At 47.1% G+C, this 10,525-nt stretch overlaps 1 non-coding gene and 3 pseudogenes across 1 annotated transcript; all 4 read right to left on the bottom strand.

Moving 5' to 3' along the window:
* Window positions 1-1,915: 1,915 nt before the first annotated feature.
* On the bottom strand, window positions 1,916-1,984 carry LOC134411684 (U6 spliceosomal RNA; annotated as a pseudogene).
* Window positions 1,985-3,237: 1,253 nt separating this feature from the next.
* On the bottom strand, window positions 3,238-3,306 carry LOC134411718 (U6 spliceosomal RNA; annotated as a pseudogene).
* A 1,569-nt stretch (window positions 3,307-4,875) lies between these two features.
* LOC134411698 (U6 spliceosomal RNA) lies at window positions 4,876-4,944 on the bottom strand (annotated as a pseudogene).
* A 1,363-nt stretch (window positions 4,945-6,307) lies between these two features.
* On the bottom strand, window positions 6,308-6,411 carry LOC134411666 (U6 spliceosomal RNA). The gene has a single exon (XR_010026362.1). It is a non-coding gene; the product is annotated as a U6 spliceosomal RNA (small nuclear RNA).
* Window positions 6,412-10,525: the final 4,114 nt, after the last annotated feature.

Here is a 10,525-nt window from a genome sequence, read left to right as displayed (position 1 = left end):
TATGGAAAAAATACTAAAAGCTCTATAAGTTGCACCGAAAAGACGTTCAGATACCCATTCCGGCAAAAACTCGAATTGGGCAAAACGGGCCGTAACGGCAGCTTCCCAATGAGGTAAGTGAACCAAACACACTAAATGCACAAGACAAGGTGGGACAAATATAGAAAGCTCCAAAAATTACCCCAAAACCAAGTTCAGATATACATTCCTGTCAAAAATGTGTATTGCGCAAAAAGGGCCGTAACGGCAGCTTCCAAATGAGGTACGTGACCCAAACTCACCAGATGCACATAACTAGGTGGGGCAAATAAAGAAAGCTGCAAAAGTTACCCCGAAACCACGTTCAGATAACCATTCCGTAAAAACTCGTATTGCGAAACACGGGCCGTGACGGCAACTTCCTAATGAGTTAAGTGAACCAAACTCACCAGATGCACATGACATGGTTGGGCAAATATAGAAAGCTCCATAAGTTGCTCCGAAACGACGTTCAGATACCCATTCCGTAAAAACTCGTATTGCGCAACACGGGCCGTAACGAAAGCTTCCCAATTAGGTAAGTGAACCAAACACACCAGATGCACATGACAAGTTGTTACAAATATAGACAGCTGCTAAAGTTACCCCAAAAGCACGTTCAGATACCCGTTTTCGGCAAAAACGCGTATTGCGAAAAACGGGCCGTAAAAGCAGCTTCCCAATGAGGTAAGTGAACCAAACTCAACAGATGCACATAAATAGGTGGGGCAAATATAGAAAGATCCAAAAGTTAACCCGAAACCACGTTCAGATACCCGTTTTGGGTAAAAACGTGTATTGCGCAAATTGGGCGGTAAGGGCAACTTCCCAATGAAGTAAGTGAACCAAACTCGCCAGATGCACATGACAAGGTAGGACAAATATAGAAAGCTCCAAAAGTTGCCCCGAAACCACGTTCAGATACCCTTTCAGGGCAAAAACACGTATTGCGCAAATTGGGCCATAACGGCAACTTCCCAAAGAGGTAAGTGAACCAAACTCAACAAATACACATGACAAGGTGGGACAAATATAGAAAGCTCCATAAGTTGCCCCAAAACGACGTTCAGATACACATTCCGGCAAAAACTCGTATTGCGCAAAACGGGCCGTAATGGCAGCTTCCCAATGAGGTAAGTGAACCAAACTCACCAGATGCACATGACAAGTTGGGACAAATACAGAAAGCTCCAAAAGTTGCCCCCAAACCACGTTCAGATACCCTTTCCGGAAGAAAACGTGTATTGCAAAAATGGGCCGTAATGGCACCTTCCCAATGATGTAAGTGAACCAAACTCACCAGATGCACATGACAAGGTGGGACAAATATAGAAAGCTTTAAAAGCTGCCCCAAAACCACGTTCAGTTACCCATACCGGCAAAAATGCATATTGCGCAAATGGGCCGTAACGGGACCTTCCCAATAAGGGAAGTGAACCAAACTCACCATATGCACAGAACTAGGTGGGTCAAATATAGAAAGCTCCAAAAGTTGCCCCAAAACCACATTCAGATATACGTTCTGGGCAAAAACTCATATTGCGCAAATTGGGCCGTAACGGCAACTTCCCAATGAGGTAAGTGAACCAAACTCACCAGATGCACATGACAAGGTAGTACAAATATAGAAAGCTCCAAAAGTTGCCCCAAAACCACATTCAGATATACGTTCTGGGCAAAAACTCATATTGCGCAAATTGGGCCGTAACGGCAACTTCCCAATAATGGAAGTGAACCAAACTCACCAGATGCACATTACAAGGTGGGGCAAATATATAAAGCTCCATAAGTTTCCCCGAAACGACGTTCAGATACCAATTCCGGCAAAGACTCGTATTGCGCAAAACAGGCCATAACGGCAGCTTCCCAATGAGGTAAGTGAACAAAACTCACGAGATGCGCAGGGGCCATGCTAATCTTCTCTGTATCGTTCCAATTTTAATATATGTGCTGCCGAAGCGAGCAGAACCCTAAACCTAACCCTAACCCTAACCCTAACCCTAACCCTAACCCTAACCCTAACCCGAAACCTAACCCTAACCCTTACCCTAACCCTAACCCTAACCCGGAACCTAAACCTAACCCCGAACCTAACCCTAACCCAGAACCTAACCCAAACCCGGAAAGTAACCCGGAACCTAACCCGTGAACCCAACCCAGAACCAAACCCGGAACCTAACCCGGAACCAAACCCGGAACCTAACCAGGAACCTAACCCGGAATCTAACCCGGAACCAAACCCTAACCAGGAACCTAACCCGGAACCTAACCCGGAACCTAACTCAGAACCTAACCCGGAACCTAACCTGGAACATAACCATAACCCGGAACCTAACCCTAAACCGGAACTTAACCCTAACTGTAACCCGGTACCTAACCCTAACCCGGAACCTAACCCTAACCCTAACCCGGAACCTAAACATATCCCGGAAACTAACACTAACCCTAACCCTAACCCGGAACCTAACCCTAACCCGGAACCTAACCCTAACCCTAACCTTAACCCGGAACCTAACCCTCGCCCTAACCCTAACCCGGAACCTAAACCTAACCCGGAACATAACCGGGTTAGGGTTAGGCAAATATAGAAAGCTCCATAAGTTGCCCCGAAAAAACGTTCAGATACCCATTCCGGCAAAAACTCGTATTGCGCAAAATGGACCGTAACGGCAGCTTTCCAATGACGTAAGTGAACCAAACTCACCAGATAGACATGACAAGTTGGGAGAAATATAGAAAGCTCCATAAGTTGCACCAAAACAACGTTCTAACACCCGTTCCTGCGAAAGGGACAAATATAGAAAGCTCCAAAAGTTGCCCCCAAACCACGTTCAGAAACCCGTTCTGGTCAAAAATGCATATTGCGCAAAACGTACCATAGAAGCAGCTTCCAAATGATGAAAGTCCACCAAACTCACCAGATGCACATAACTAGGTGGGACAAATATAGAAAGCTCCATAAGTTGCACCGAAGCCACATTCAGAAACCCGTTCTTGCGGAAAACACGTATTGCAAAAATGGGCCGTAACGGCACCTTCCCAATGAGGTAAGTGAACCAAACTCACTAGATGTACAAGACATTGTGGGACAAATATAGAAAGCTCCAAAAGTTACTCCAAAACCACGTTCAGATACCCGTTCCGGTCAAAAACGTGTATTGCGCAGAACGGGCGGTAACGGCAGCTTCCCAATGCGGTAAGTGAACCAAATTCACCAGATGCGCAGGGGCCATGCTAATCTTCTCTGTATCGTTCCAATTTTTGTATATGTGTTGCTGAAGCGAGCACAATCCTAACCCTAACCCTAACCCTAACCCTAACCCTAACCCAAACCTGAACCCGAACCCGAACCCGAACCCTAACCCTAACCCTAACCCTAACCCTAACCCTAACCCTAACCTTAACCCTAACCCTAACCCTAACCCTAACCCTAATTTTCTCTGTATCGTTCCAATTTTAATATATGTGCTGCCGGTGAGAACACAACCCTAACCCTAACCCTAACCCTAACCCTAACCCTAACCCTAACCGTAACCCTAACCCGAACCTGAACCCGAACCCGAACCCGAACCCTAACCCTAACCCTAACCCTAACACTAACACTAACACTAACCGTAACCCGAACCCGAACCCGAACGCTAACCCTAACCCTTACCCTAACCCTAACCCTAACCCTAACCCTATCCCCAACCCTAACCCCAACACTAACCCTAACCCTAACCCTAACCCCAACCCTAACACCAACCCTAACCCTAACCCTAACCCTAACCCTAACCCTAACCCTAACCTAACCCTAACCCGGAACCTAACCCGGAACCTAACACGGAACCTAACACGGAACCTAACCCTAACCCTAACCCTAACCCGAACCCGAACCCGAACCCGAACCCGAACCATAACCCTAACCCGGAAACTAACCCTAACACGGAACGTAACATGGAACCTAACACGGAATCTAACCCTAAACCTAACCCTAACCCGGAATGTAAGCCAGAACCTAACCTTAATCCTAACCCTAACCCGGAACCTAACCCTAACCCGGAACCAAACCCGGAACCAAACCCTAACCCGGAACCTAACCCGGAACGTATCCCGGAACCTAACCCGGAACCAAACCCGGAACCTAACCCGGAACCTAACCATAACGCTAACCCGGAACCTAACCCTAACCCGTTACCTAACCCTAATCCGGAACCTATCACTAACCCTAACCCGGAACCTAACCCTAACCCAGAACCTAACCCTAACCCGGAACCTAACCCTAACCCAAACCCGGAACCTAACCCTAACCCGGAACCTAACACTAACCCGGAACCTAACACTAACCCGGAACCTAACCCTAACCCTAACCCGGAACCAAACCCTAAACCGGAACGTAACCCTAACCCGGAACCTAACCCTAACCCGGAACCTAACCGGTTTAGGGCTAGGCAAATATAGAAAGCTCTATAAGTTGCTCCAAAAAGACGTTCAGATACCCATTCCGGCAAAAACTCGTATTGCGCAATACGGGCCGTAACGGCAGCTTCCCAATGAGGTAAGTGAACCAAACTCACCAGATAAACATGACAAGTTGGGACAAATATGGACAGCTCCATAAGTTACCCCGAAACGACGTTCAGATACCCATTCCGGCAAAAACTCGTATTGCGCAAAACGGGCCGTAACGGCAGCTTCCCAATAAGTTAAGTGAACCAAATTAACTAGATGCACAAGACAAGGTGGGACAAATATAGAAAGCTCAAAAAGTTACCCCAAAACCACGTTCAGATACCCGTTCCGGTCAAAAAGGTGTATTGCGCAAAACGGGCCGTAACGGCAGCTTCCCAATGCAGTAAGTGAACCAAACTCACCAGATGCGCAGGGGCCATGCTAATCTTCTCTGTATCGTTCCAATTTTTGTATATGTGTTGCCGAAGCGAGCACAACCCTAACCGTAACCCTAACCCTAACCCTAACCCTCACCCTAACCCTAACCCTAACCCTAACCCTAACCCTAACCCTAAGTCTAACCCTAACCCTAACCCAAACCCTAACCCTAACCCTAATTTTATCTGTATCGTTCCAATTTTAGTATATGTGCTGCCGATGCGAGCACAACCCTAACCCTAACCCTAACCCTAACCCTAACCCTAACCCTAACCCCAACCCGAACCCGAACCCTAACCCCAACCCTAACCCTAACCCTAACCCCAACTCTAACCCCAACCCTAACCCTAACCCTAACCCTAACCCTAACCCTAAACCTAACCCTAACCCGGAACCTAACCCTAACCCGGAACCTAACCCTAACCCAGAACCTAACATGGAACCTAACACAGAACCTAACCCTAACCCTAACCCTAACCCTAACCCTAACCCTAACCCTAACCCTAACCCTAACCCTAACCCTAACCCTAACCCTAACCCTAACCCTAACCCTAACCCTAACCCTAACCCTAACCCTAACCCTAACCCAGAACCTAACCCTAACGCGGAACCTAACCCTAACCCTAACCCGGAACCTAACCCTAACCCAGAACCTAACCCTAACCCGGAACCTAAACCTAACCGGGAACCTAACCCTAACCCTAAGCCGGAACCTAACCCTAACCCGGAACCTAACCCTAACCCTAACCCAGAACCTAACCCTAACCGGGAACCAAACCTTAAACCGGAACCTAACCCTAAACCGGAACCTAAACCAAACCCGGAACCTAACCCTAACCCGGAACCTAACCCTAACCCTAACCCGGAACCTAACCCTAACCCGGAACCTAACCCCAAACCGGAACCTAACCCTAAGCCGGAACCTAACCCTAACCCGGAACCTAACCCAAACCCTAACCCTAACCCGGAACCTAACCCTAAACCGGAAACGAACCCTAAACCGGAACCTAACCCTAACCCGGAAGCAAACCCTAACCCGGAACTTAACCGGGTTAGGGTTATGGAAAAGATATTAAAAGCTCTATAAGTTGCACCGAAAAGACGTTCAGATACCTATTACGGCAAAAACTCGTATTGCGCAAAACGGGCCGTAACGGCAGCTTCCCAATGAGGTAAGTGAACCAAACTCAGCAGATACACATGACAAGTTGGGACAAATATGGACAGCTCCATAAGTTACCCCGAAACGATGTTCAGATACGCATTCCGGCAAAAACTCGTATTGCGCAAAAAGGGCCGTAATGGCAGCTTCCCAATGAGGTAAGTGAACCGAAATCACCAGATGCACATGACAAGTTGGGGCAAATAAAGAAAGCTCAAAAAATTACCCCGAAACCACGTTCAGAATCCCGTGTTCGGCAAAAACACGTATGGGCAAAATCCAAACTCACCAGATGCGCAGGGGCCATGCTAATCTTCTCTGTATCGTTCCAATTTTTGTATATGTGTTGCCGAAGCGAGCACAATCCTAACCCTAACCCTAACCCTAACCCTAACCCTAACCCTAACCCTAACCCTAACCCTAACCCTAACCCTAACCCTAACCCTAACCCTAACCCTAATTTTCTCTGTATCGTTCCAATTTTAATATGTGTGCTGCCGATGCGAGCACAACCCTAACCCTAACCCTAACCCTAACCCTAACCCTAACCCTAACCCTAACCCTAACCCTAACCCTAACCCTAACCCTAAACCCAACCCTAACCCCAACCCTAACCCCAACCCTAACCCTAACCCTAACCCCAACCCTAACCCCAAACCTAACCCTAACCCTAACCCTAACCCTAACCCTAACCCTAACCCTAACCCTAACCCGGAACCTAACCCTAACCCAGAACCTAACCCTAACCAGGGACCTAACCCTAACCCTAACCCGGAACCTAACCCTAACCCGGAACCTAACCCTAACTCTAACCCGGAACCTAACTATAACCCGGAACCTAACCCTAAACCGGAAACTAACCCTAACCCGGAACCTAACCCTAACCCGGAACCTAACCTGGAACCTAACCCGGAACCAAATTCGGAACCTAACCAGGAACCTAACCCGGAACCAAACCCTAACCCTAACGCAGAACCTAACCTTAACCCGGAACCTAACCCTAACCTGGAACCTAACCCTAACCAGGAACCTAACCCAAACCCGGAACCTAACCCTAACCCGGAACCTAACCCTAAACCGGAACCAAACCCTAAACTGTAACCTAACCCTAACCCAGAAGCAAACCCTAACCCGGAACTTAACCGGGTTAGGGTTATGGAAAAAATATTAAAAGCTCTATAAGTTGCACCGAAAAGACGTTCAGATACCCATTCCGGCAAAAACTCGTATTGCGCAACATGGGCCGTTACGAAAGCTTCCCAATTAGGTAAGTGAACCAAACTCACCAGATGCACATGACATGGTTGGGCAAATATAGAAAGCTCCATAAGTTGCCCCGAAACGACGTTCAGATACCCATTCCGTAAAAACTCGTATTGCGCAACACGGGCCGTAACGAAAGCTTCTCAATTAGGTAAGTGAACCAAACTCACCAAATGCACATGACAAGTTGTTACAAATATAGACAGCTGCTAAAGTTACCCCAAAACCACGTTCAGTTACCTGTTTCTGGCAAAAACGCGTATTGCCCAAAATGGGCCGTAACGGCAACTTCCCAATAAGGGAAGTGAACCAAACTCACCAGATGCACATGACAAGTTGGGACAAATATAGACAGCTCCAAAAGTTACCCAAAACCACGTTCAGAAACCCGATCTCGTCAAAAACGCATATTGCGCAAATTGGGCCATAAAAGCAGCTTCCCAATGAGGAAAGTGAACCAAACTCACCAGATGGACATGACAAGGTGGGACAAATATAGAAAGCTCCAAAAGTTGCACCAAAAACAACGTTCGAACACGCGTTCTTACGGAAGGGACAAATATAGAAAACTCCAAAAGTTGCCACCAAACCACGTTCAGAAACCCGTTCTGGGCAAAAATGCGTATGGCGCAAAACGTACCGTAAAAGCAGCTTCCCAATGAGGAAAGTCCACCAAACTCACCATATGGACAGAAGTAGGTGGGGCAAATATAGAAGGCTCCAAAAGTAACCCCAAAACCACGTTCTAATACCCGTTCTTGCGGAAAACGCGTATTGCGAAAATGGGCCATAACGGCACCTTCCCAATGAGGTAAGTGAACGAAACTCACCAGATGCACATGACAAGTAGGGACAAATGCAGAAAGCTCCAAAAGATACCCCCAAACCACGTTCAGATACCCTTTCCGGCAGAAAACGTGTATTGCGAAAATGGGCCGTAATGGCACCTTCCCCATGAGGTAAGTGAACCAAACTCACCATATGCACATGACAAGGTGGGACAAATATAGAAAGCTCCAAAAGTTGCCACAAAACCACGTTCAGATACCCGTTCCTGGCAAAAACGCGTATTGCGCAAATGGGCCGTAACGGCACCTTCCCAGTAAGGGAAGTGAACCAGACTCACCATTTGCACAGAACTAGGTGGGGCAAATATAGAAAGCTCCAAAAGTTACCCCGAAACCACGTTCAGATACTCATTCCGGCAAATACTCGTATTACGCAAAACGGGCCGTAATGGCAGCTTCCCAATGAGGTAAGTGAACCAAACTCACCAGATGCACATGACAAGTTGGGACAAATATAGAAAGCTCCAAAAGTTGCTCCAAAACCACGTTTTAATACCCGTTCTTGCGGAAAACGCGTATTGCGAAAATGGGCCGTAACGGCACCTTCCCAAAGAGGTAAGTGAACCAAACTCACTAGATGCACAAGACAAGGTGGGACATATATAGAAATCTCCAAAAGTTACCCCAAAAACACGTTCAGATACCCGTTCCAGTCAAAAACGTAAATTGCGCAAAATGGGCCGTAAAGGGAACTTCCCAATTTCATAAGTGAACCAAACTCACCAGATGCACATGACAAGTTGGGACAAATACAGAAAGCTTCAAAAGATTCCCCCCAAACCGGCAGAAAACGTGTATTTCGAAAATGGGCCGTAACGGCACCTTCCCAATGAGGTAAGTGACCCAAACTCACCAGATGCACATGACAAGGTGGGACAAATATAGAAAGCTCCAAAAGTTGCCCCGAAACCACGTTCAGATACCCGTTCTGGGCAAAAACGCGTATTGCGCAAATTGGGCCATAACGGCAACTTCCCAATGAGGTAAGTGAACCAAACTCACCAGATGCACATGACAAGGTGGGGCAAATTTGGAAAGCTCCGTAAGTTGCCCCGAAACGACGTTCAGATACCCCTTCCGGCAAAAACTCGTATTTCGCAAAACGGGCCGTAACGGCAGCTTCCCAATGAAGTAAGTGTACCAAACTCACCAGATGCATATGACAAGTTGGGACAAATATATACAGCTCCTAAAGTTACCCCAAAACCACGTTCAGACACCCGTTCTCGGCAAAAACGCATATTGCGCAAAACGGGACGTAAAAGCAGCTTCCCAATGAGGAAAGTGAACCAAACTAACCAGATGCACATGACAAGTTGGGGCAAATACAGAAAGCTACAAAAGTTGCCCGAAAACTACGTTCAGTTACCCGTTCCTGGCAAAAACGCGTATTGCGCAAAAGGGCCGTAACGGTACCTTCCCAAAAAGGGAAGTGAACCAAACTCACCATATGCACATGACAAGGTAGGACTAATATAGAAAGCTCCAAAAGTTGCCCCAAAACCACGTTCAGTTACCCGTTCCTGGCAAAAACGCGTATTTTACAAAATGGGCCGTAACGGCACCTTCCCAATGAGGTAAGTGATCTAAACTCACCATATGCACATGACAAGGTAGGACTAATATAGAAAGCTCCAAAAGTTGCCCCAAAACAACGTTCAGATACCCGTTCTGGGTAAAAACGCGTATTGCGCGAATCTGGCCGTAACGGCAACTTCCCAATGAGGTAAGTGAACCAAACTCACCAGATGCACATGACAAGTTGGGTCAAATACAGAAAGCTCTAAAAGTTGCCCCAAAACCACGTTCAGATACCCTTTCCGGTAGAAAACGTGTATTGCGAAAATGGACCGTAACGGCACCTTCCCAATGAGGTAAGTGAACCAAACTCACCAGATGCACATGACAAGGTAGGACTAATATAGAAAGCTCCAAAAGTTGCCCCAAAACCACGTTCAGTTACCCGTTCCTGGCAAAAAAGCGTATTTCACAAAATGGGCCGTAATGGCACCTTCCCAATAAGGGAAGTGAACCAAACTCACCATATGCACAGAACTAGGTGGTGCAAATATAGAAAGCTCCAAAAGTAACCCCAAAACCACGTTTTAATACCCGTTCTTGCAGAAAACGCGTATTGCGAAAATGGGCCGTAACGGCAGCTTCCCAATGAGGTAAGTGAACCAAACTCACCAGATGCACATGACAAGTTGGGACAAATATAGACAGCTCCAAAAGTTGCCCGAAAACTACGTTCAGTTACCCGTTCCTGGAAAAAACTCGTATTACGCGAATGGGCCGTAACGGCACCTTCTCAAAAAGCGAAGTTAACCAAACACACCATATGCACATGACAAGGTAGGACTAA

The sequence above is a fragment of the Elgaria multicarinata genome, chromosome 20 (genome assembly GCF_023053635.1).
Source record: "Elgaria multicarinata webbii isolate HBS135686 ecotype San Diego chromosome 20, rElgMul1.1.pri, whole genome shotgun sequence".
NCBI lineage: Eukaryota > Metazoa > Chordata > Lepidosauria > Squamata > Anguidae > Elgaria > Elgaria multicarinata.
Note: the sequence above shows the minus strand (reverse complement) of the source record. Positions and strands in the feature narration are given on the sequence as shown.